This window comes from Apodemus sylvaticus, chromosome 10 (assembly GCF_947179515.1).
Source record: "Apodemus sylvaticus chromosome 10, mApoSyl1.1, whole genome shotgun sequence".
Classification (NCBI taxonomy): Eukaryota; Metazoa; Chordata; class Mammalia; order Rodentia; family Muridae; genus Apodemus; species Apodemus sylvaticus.
Window position 1 is genome coordinate 27,409,471 of NC_067481.1, and position 8,156 is coordinate 27,417,626.

The 8,156-nt window shown below is 48.6% G+C and overlaps 1 long non-coding RNA gene across 1 annotated transcript; it reads left to right on the forward strand.

Annotated features, from left to right (window-relative positions):
• The first annotated feature begins 797 nt into the window (after positions 1–797).
• Positions 798–2,048, forward strand: LOC127693609 (uncharacterized). The gene is made up of 2 exons (XR_007979726.1): positions 798–1,226; positions 1,639–2,048. It is a non-coding gene; the product is annotated as an uncharacterized LOC127693609 (long non-coding RNA).
• Positions 2,049–8,156: the final 6,108 nt, after the last annotated feature.

Genomic DNA, 8,156 nt, shown 5'->3' on the forward strand with positions numbered 1-8,156 from the left:
CAAACAAATCAGGTGTTTGTATATCAAATAGCAAGCCGTATGCAATGAAACTAGGATTCGGAGAAAGGAGTGTTCAACCAGGGCTTGACCAGCTGGGCAAGGTGATAGAAAAGGCCTGAAGCTGACCTGAGGCATGCTGGGATAAAAGCTAGATAGGTAAAGGGTGTGCTTGGCTGTGAGGTATCCTCAGAGTGGTATCCTCATAGAGGGACTCGCTGTTCGATTCCACGATTCCACAGGGAAGCAAAAAGGAAAGAGGCGGGGAGGGGGAGGGGGAAGAGGAAGAAGAAGAAGAAAGAGAAAAGAGGAATAGGAGGAAAGAAGGAAAGAAGGGAAGGGAGGTAGAAAAGGGAGGTCATACACTCGTAATGACCTACCCTTTGATTTGGGAAACACCACACATAGGGCTGCTATCTCTCACATCTGTCTCACTGAATAGCCCCACTTTTTGCTGTAGCCAGGCAGACCTAAAAAGGATTGCTTTGAGCTGGAGAGATGACTCAGCAGTTAAGAGCACTGACTGCTCTTCCAGAGGTCCTGAGTTCAATTCCCAGCAACCACATGGTGGCTCACAACCATCTGTAATGGGACCTGATGCCATCTTCTGCTATGTCTGAAGACAGCTACAGTGTCTTATATATATATATATATATCCTCGGCTTCTGGACACAGCAGCTTCTCTCTTAGCATTTTTGAGAGTTATCCCAGTTTCATGACTAGGACGTCTACCCCTGGTTCCTTGGAGACAGAGTGAGTCACCAAGTTGTGGGGGACAGCCCCAATTCTGAGAGGACTGGGAGACCAAAGCTCCTTCTGGCTTCCACCTTCTCCCCAGCTATCAAAACTTTCAAAACTCTCCATATGAACGTTTATGCTTGAGGAAATGGGGGTGATCAGACCCAAAGGCCACTTGCTTGTGTCGGTTTACAGTAGCTGTGTATAGAGAGAACATCTCATACCTTGCCAGGTGGTCTGGGGCAGATAAGGAAGAAGGAGGGATTTGTGGCGTCTTGCCTTGGTGAGGCAGTTGGAAGACTTTTCTTCTGATTAGCTTGGTGAAGCATCCACCCCCACATCAAGCAACCGCATGAGGAGACTTCATGAACAAGTCTCACCCAGGAGAGCCACTCACCCCTGTAGCTAAAGCCAAGGACAGTGGATTTCTTTCCCCACAAGATGGCTGCCCTGTGGGTCAGGAGACGGGAGCTTCCTAACTAGATGGAATGGTGAGAGCCTTCTGCAGCCCTTCATAACTTCCACTGTTTAAAGGGTGTGTGGCTGAGGTGAGCATGTTCATGCACATGTGTGTGTGTGTGTGTGTGTGTGTGTGTGTGTGTGTGTGCGTGTGCGTGCGCGCGTGCGCACGCTGTCTTCCGCTGACATTTGTCATCTTAGCTTCTGAGATGGGGTTTTTCACTGAACCTAGAACTCACTGATTAGCAAGACTGGCTGGCCAGCAGACCCCGGGCTGTGCCTCCCCAGTCCTGGGCTGGAGACTGAGTCCAGGTCCTCAGGCTTGTTTAGCAAGCATTTTACTAATCAAGTCCAGTCTCCAAAGGGCTTTCTTTCTTTTTTTTTTTTTTAAACGCAGATATTTTAGACTCTAATTTCTGAGTCTGTTTCCTGTGTCACTTCCAGAGGATGCTGACTGCAGGAATGGAGGAACTTTTCCCACTGCAGAAGAACAATGTGGTGCCTACAGGACTGTGCTGGGTGAACATTGTCCATTCCTCCCCGCAAGGTGCTCTGGGCCGTGTGGTGAGCCCAGGGAGGAATGCTGGAGGAGACCATGGCGGGCAGCAGAGCAGGACTTGGGAAAGCCGTGCGCACTGCTCCATCTATCCTCAGTACATCTGTTCTCATCAGTGTCTACCTACCCTGCTCACACGTGCCCCTCACTCCTCACTGGCAACAGGCCTTTCTTTCCCCCACCATCAAAAGAGCTATTTCAGTGATTGTCATCGTACCTGGTCCATAGCCTCTAGACTATACATATGTCTGTCAAATTAATCGGTTATAAACATGGAAAGGTTTCTTTCAAAAACGTTCATGCTGTTGTTCAGATGTTGATAGTTTACATTACTGATATTTGTGTGCTGAGGATGGGAAGGGACACTATTGGGGACAGGAAGGGACTCTTTTGGGGATGAGGAGAGACACTGTTGGGCAGTAAGAATAAAAACCTATGGCAGGGGCCTGAAAATCCCCCAGAAGCTCATATTGTATCTAATTAGCTTTGAGAGTCTGCCCTGGATTCTTTGGATCACTGACAGGAGAAAGCAAGTCGGTGGAGGTCTTGTCAGAAGGATGTATTTGAGCTGATAGGGTCGCTGTGAGCCGTATGTGGTCTGACACAACGGGAAGCTCAAGAGTGACTTTTGTCAATGAAGGCTGGGTGTTTTGGTTGGGGTGGTGTCCAGACACCAGGAAGAGTTCTAGTGAAACTTGCTTGTGTGTGTGTGTGTGTGTGTGTGTGTGTGTGTGTGTGAAACTCCAGAGAACAGGCAGACTTCTGGCATGGGTAGAGTGGGCACAACCACCATCAGGAGGACTAAGATGTCTCTGGATTCAACTAAGAAGTTGTCAAGGAGAAAGACTTGTCTTTCTCCCGAGAGCCTCCTGAGAGCAGAGAATAAATCTCATGTATCGCACCACAGGGCCAAGTAGGCTGCCTCGCTCACAGCAGGTGCTAGCTTCATGAGTGTGTGACTGAGGTGGATCCCGGGGAGTGCTTGTGGAAGCTGCGGGCATACTGCTTATCACCGTCTCTCTTCCAGTGTCCATGGCCTATGCTGCATTGACCCACTTTCCCTTTAAGCCAGAAGATGTTTCCAGGGGTTGCTACTCTCTAAGTGACAGGCCCGGGTAGAGAAAGGGCCTCAGCCTGCCAACCATTGAACTGTTCCCTTCCTTCTCCAGTGGGTGCCCAGTGGGCCAGAATCCATCTGTTTTGTAGAATTCCATTCAACCCCTTACCTAAGTCATCAGTCTGCCATTCATATCCCCTTCCGGCACCTTCTCCCTTTGATCTGTCTCGGCAAGCAGAGACACATCCCCACTGGAAGCTGGTGTTAACAAATGTACAGACAGCACACGTGGATGCACACAACACACACACCTTTCTCAGTCTATGAGCCTTTGTCTGGTCCTTTGCTCCTGGGCCTGACCCATCTTTATGAGATCTAGGCTTTTCCCATTCCAGGATGCTGAATCTGGCCTCCACTGGGACAGAGCCGGGCATTTTGTGCGTCTCCAGCCTTGCCCTCCCTTGGGGGCTTGTAGAAGATCCACCCATATGGCAGAACCTTCCAGAGAGACTCGAAACTAGGGAGTCTGACCTCATGATGCCCGAAGCACCTGGCACGTAGGGTACCAACTCTGATGTCCTGGCCCCAGCCCAGTTCTCTCTTCTAGAATTCACTCCTTCTCTGGCTCTCCTCCAGCCCTGCAAGAGCAGCCCCAGCTTGCAAAGGATAAGCATAACCTTATGAAGGACAGAGCGAGGGAGGGAAGGGTCTCCGCTGAGGGGCCTTACCATTTCATTCATCGCTGGTGTGACTCAGTGAAACTGCTATGTGTCCATGGTCATAAAAGAGTTCCGAACGGCCGGAAAACCCTGGTTATGTCCTGTTCCCTTGCTGCCAGGAGCTACCTGCCCGCCCCACCCTTGCTAGTTGGTGACGCCTGCCCAGCCAGGCAGGGTCCTGCAGGATGAAAGTTCCAAGAAGCCTGAGCAGGAATAATGCTAATACTCATCAGCAGTGGTGGCGTCTTAGCCCCACGCCCTGTGCCTCACACCCCAGGACACTGCATGGGCTCCTTTCCCTAGGTTTTATTACAGGGATCCCACACTCTGCCATTCCCAGCCCAACCCATCTGAGTTTCCAAGAGCTTCAGTCTAGCCACCAGCCCCATCCACCACCCAGCTTCCTGGGAAGATTTGACTTAACAAGACCCAAGCCAACAGAGGTGTAGGACGCCCAGCCGCTTGGAAACTTGGGTTCCAGGGTTTCTCAGAGAAGCAATCCACCTGCCCCTGGCCCAGGGCACTTTCCCACAGCCCCGTCTGTGTCTGGTCAGTACAAAGGCCTGAAGCCTTGCATCTGACTTGCTATTCCCAAGTACATCTGAATCACTGTTCCCAAGTAACTCACTGGAGGGCTCTGGACAAGTTTTAGTTTGATCGTTACTCACCCAGAAACCTTCCAAAGCTTGTAGTGTTCATGAGTGATAAATGGGGGAGGGGTGCATTGGAGAGTATCTCTCATTTCCAATAAACATTTGTAATCCTAGTCTCCTGTATTCTTTCCTCACTAGAGTGAAGTAACTACTCAGCTCACCGCGTGTGTCCCACAATTCTCCGTTTGTGGGGTTGGCTCGCTCTTTGGGGTATCATTATCTCCCATCTCTACTTGATCAGATTCTCTGACCCTTCAAGACTAGGCCTTGAGCCGTGACCCTGCCTGACTCTCATTCCACTCTGGTTCCACTTCATCTGAACCTCTCAAATCCTTATCCATCTGTGTCATAGTTATCTGCAAATCTTAACTTACCCACAAGGTCATCTATGCCCTGGCATCTCCCCTGTGCTTTCTTGGTACATGATTTCGAAGCCAAGGCGTAAGCTTAATGAATATATATGCTGGACATAAGTTGTGGAGAAGAATCACTTTTGCTCTGTTAAATTCCTCACACAAATGTACTTTTAGATAGAACACATACTTACTTTACTACAAATCGTAATTGGTGCGGAAAGAGATGGGGGGTGGGGAGGAGATGAACCCCACCCTAGTTTTCTTGGGAGATAGGCTGTAGGCACCCCAGCCCCAGTGAAGATTCCATCCCATAGCTTTGGTCCCTAGGCTGGCACATATAATGCTTTTGCATGACCAGTCACTGTCCCAATTCACTTTTGACCTCTGTCTAGAAGGAGGTAGACTCTTCCTTCCACAGAGAATGACAGTTCCCCCACTTTCCCCCTTTTCAGGCTTTCGTTTTTCTAATCCCTAGCAGCCTCTATGCCCCCTAGGACTCATATGCCTCAGGGACCCCTAGATTCATATGGTGTCAAGAGAGCAAGTGTTGGAGTGTGCGCTCTTGACCCCTGGTCTGGATGGTCACTGGAACCCCTCAGAGGCCTGTACAGCACAGCTGCTAGAGTTGTTAAATAGTAACAATAACTCGGCAACGTCCTGTATTTACCTAAAGCTTTTCTCCAGGGAGCTCCACTAATCTTTCTCTCATCTCCAGAAGGAAGGGAAGGACCGAGGCGCTGAAGGACAAGTGAGCCATCGCAGCCGCACTCCCGAATACAAGCACCCTTTGTTGTGCAGGACGAATACAACCCTTAGTGTTTCAGATGTGAAGCACTGAGGAAGTAGAAAGGTAGCTTGTTCTCTGGGATCCAAGACCCAGGATTTTAAAACGTTTGCAAAGTACTTAACTGACATCTTGTTGTTTTGAGACAGAGACTCACTATCAGCTCTGATTGTGCTGGAACTCACTCACGGGCCTCAGACTCACAGAGATCCACCTGCCTCTGTCTCCTGAGTGCTGGGATTAAAGGTGTGTGCCACTGCGTTCAGCTAAGATAGTACATTTTATCAGCAATAACATTTTTTTTATTTGATTTTTTTTTTCCGAGACAGGGTTTTTCTGTATAGCCCTGGCTGTCCTGGAACTCACTCTGTAGACTAGGTTGGCCTCGAACTCAGAAATCCACCTGCCTCTGCCTCCCAGAGTGCTGGGATTACAGGTGTGCGCCACCACTGCCCGGCTCAGCAATAACATTTTAACATGAACCTTTAATACATGTTTAATTATTTCATGTGTGAATGTGTGTATGTATATGTATATGCATGTATATGTATGTATGTGTGGGTATGTATGTGTGTGTGTGTGTACACATGTATGCACAAGTTATATATCTGTGTGCTTGTTAGTAGAGGCTCAAAGAAGATGTTGGGAGTGCTGCTTTTCCACCTTCCATTTTTCCCCTCAAGACAAGATTGTCACTGAGCCTGGATTGGCTCAGTTGCTAGTTAGCAAGCCCCAGTAATCCACCAGTCTCCATTCCCCTACCTCAGCACTGAGGTCCGCCAACTCAGATACACTCAGCTTTTTAACATAGCTGCCAGGATCCAAACTAAGGCCCCTGTGCTTCCAAACCAATGCATTTTCCCCCAGGCTTTCTGTATTCCTGGCTGGCCTCACACTTGCTACGTAGTCAAGGCTAGCCCAGAACTCCTGGACCCTCTTGCCTCCACTTCCCAAGACGTGCATCACACCCAGCTCAGCTATTTCTAACACTCGGCCTGCTGTCTCAAGCCATAATATATATCTGAGGCGAGTCTTGTTTTTTAAACAGTGGCACAACTGTCCACTTCAAATTGTTGCCTTAACAGCGTTAAGAGTCATTTCTGCCATATTCCTGTTAGACCTCATTAAACTCTCACTATTTTAGCATCGAAATGGAAATATCAACGGAGACAGATGGACAGGAGGTCAACTTTGCTCTTTCCTTCGTTGCTTATCACTTCATTTTCCCCTTTCACTTGAAAAAATATTTATTCTGTGGCATATGGTGTGTGTGTGTGTGTGTGTGTGTGTGTGTGTGTGTGTGTGTGATGTGCACATGTGTCTGCAGGTGCCAGTGTACACCTGAAGGCCCGAGGAGGATACTGGGTATCTTGCTTTATTACTGTCCACCTTATTCTTTTGAGACAGGGTCTCACCCTGAACCTGGAGCTTGGTTAGTGGTCAGCAAGCTTCGATGACTCTCCTGTCTCTGTCCCTCACAGCACCAAGATTATAGGAACCTATAGCTTTTAAGTAGATGATGGGTTCTAAACTCAGGCCTCCAAGTAGTAAGCACAAGCACGCTTACCTACTAAATCATCTCCCCAACTCCCATTGCGTTTTCTTTTTTCTTTTTGTGTGTTCAGGTACGCATGTGGGTGGAGGGGCTAAACGAAGGTCAAAGGTCATCAGTGGATGTCTTCCTCAGTCATTTTCCATCTTATTCTTTGAGCCAGGGTCTCAAACCCTGGAGCTTGCTGAGTCAGCCAGACTAGCCATCCAGAAAACACAGGGATTCTCCCATGTCCGCTTCTTTGGCGCTGGGATTATGGGCTCCTGTGTCACCACCCCCCTTTACAGGGCACTGGGGATCAAAATCGGGGTCATCGTGCTTGCACAGATAATGCTTCACTAGTGGAGCTAGCGCCCCTCAGCCTTTCTCTTTCCTTCCGTCCCTTCCCCCACTCTTCCTTCCTTTTAGCAGGGTCTCATTGCGTAGCTCTGGCTGACCTGAGCCTTGCTGTGTAGACCAGGCTGGCCTCAAACTTGCAGTGCTCCCTGTTTCTCTGGGTGGCGAGAGTCCAGGTGTGCACCTCCACGCCTGGCTTGTCATTTGCTGTGAGCTAGCATCTCCTGAATTCCCATGATCTTTATCTACATGTCTTGGCAAGATCGCCTTAAGTCATTTTTCTATTTTGTAAAAATAATTGATTTAGCTCGGGTCCAATAATAATGCATGTGTCATTTATGATCCAGTGTAAAGTCTGGTGCTTTATCATCTTTCTGACTACAAACTAAAAAGCAAGGGAGCCTTGTTGGCCCCCCGGGATGCCTCTCATACCCTCTTCCTGAGGAAGCTTCATCTACTATACAAAGCCAGTGATGATATCCAACTATACATTAAAATCATAGTAGGGGCTCAGCAGTAGGGTTATGAGTTATACAACTAATTTTTTAAAAATAGCCGTGATTATGCTGAACATGGTGGCACATGCCTTTAATCCTAGTACTCAAGAAACAGAGGCAGGTGGATCTTTGTAAATTCAAGGCCAGCCTTGTCTAAAAGGTGAGTTCCAAGACAGCCGGGCCTATGTAGAAAGACCCTGTCTCAGATAAATTAATAAAGTTCATAGACGGCCAGGGCTATCTAGAGAGACCCTGTCTTAAACACACACACACACACACACACAAAGTAACTATTGCTCAATTCTGAAGGGAGCCTTCTGCCTGCTCCCCTTATTCCTACTGTCACATCTCTGGACCTTGGCACGCCCCCACCTACCCCGAGCACCTGGCCATCTCAGCCTCTGAAACGGTGCTATTCTATACAAAGGTTCTTTGTAATTCTTTCCCTCCCT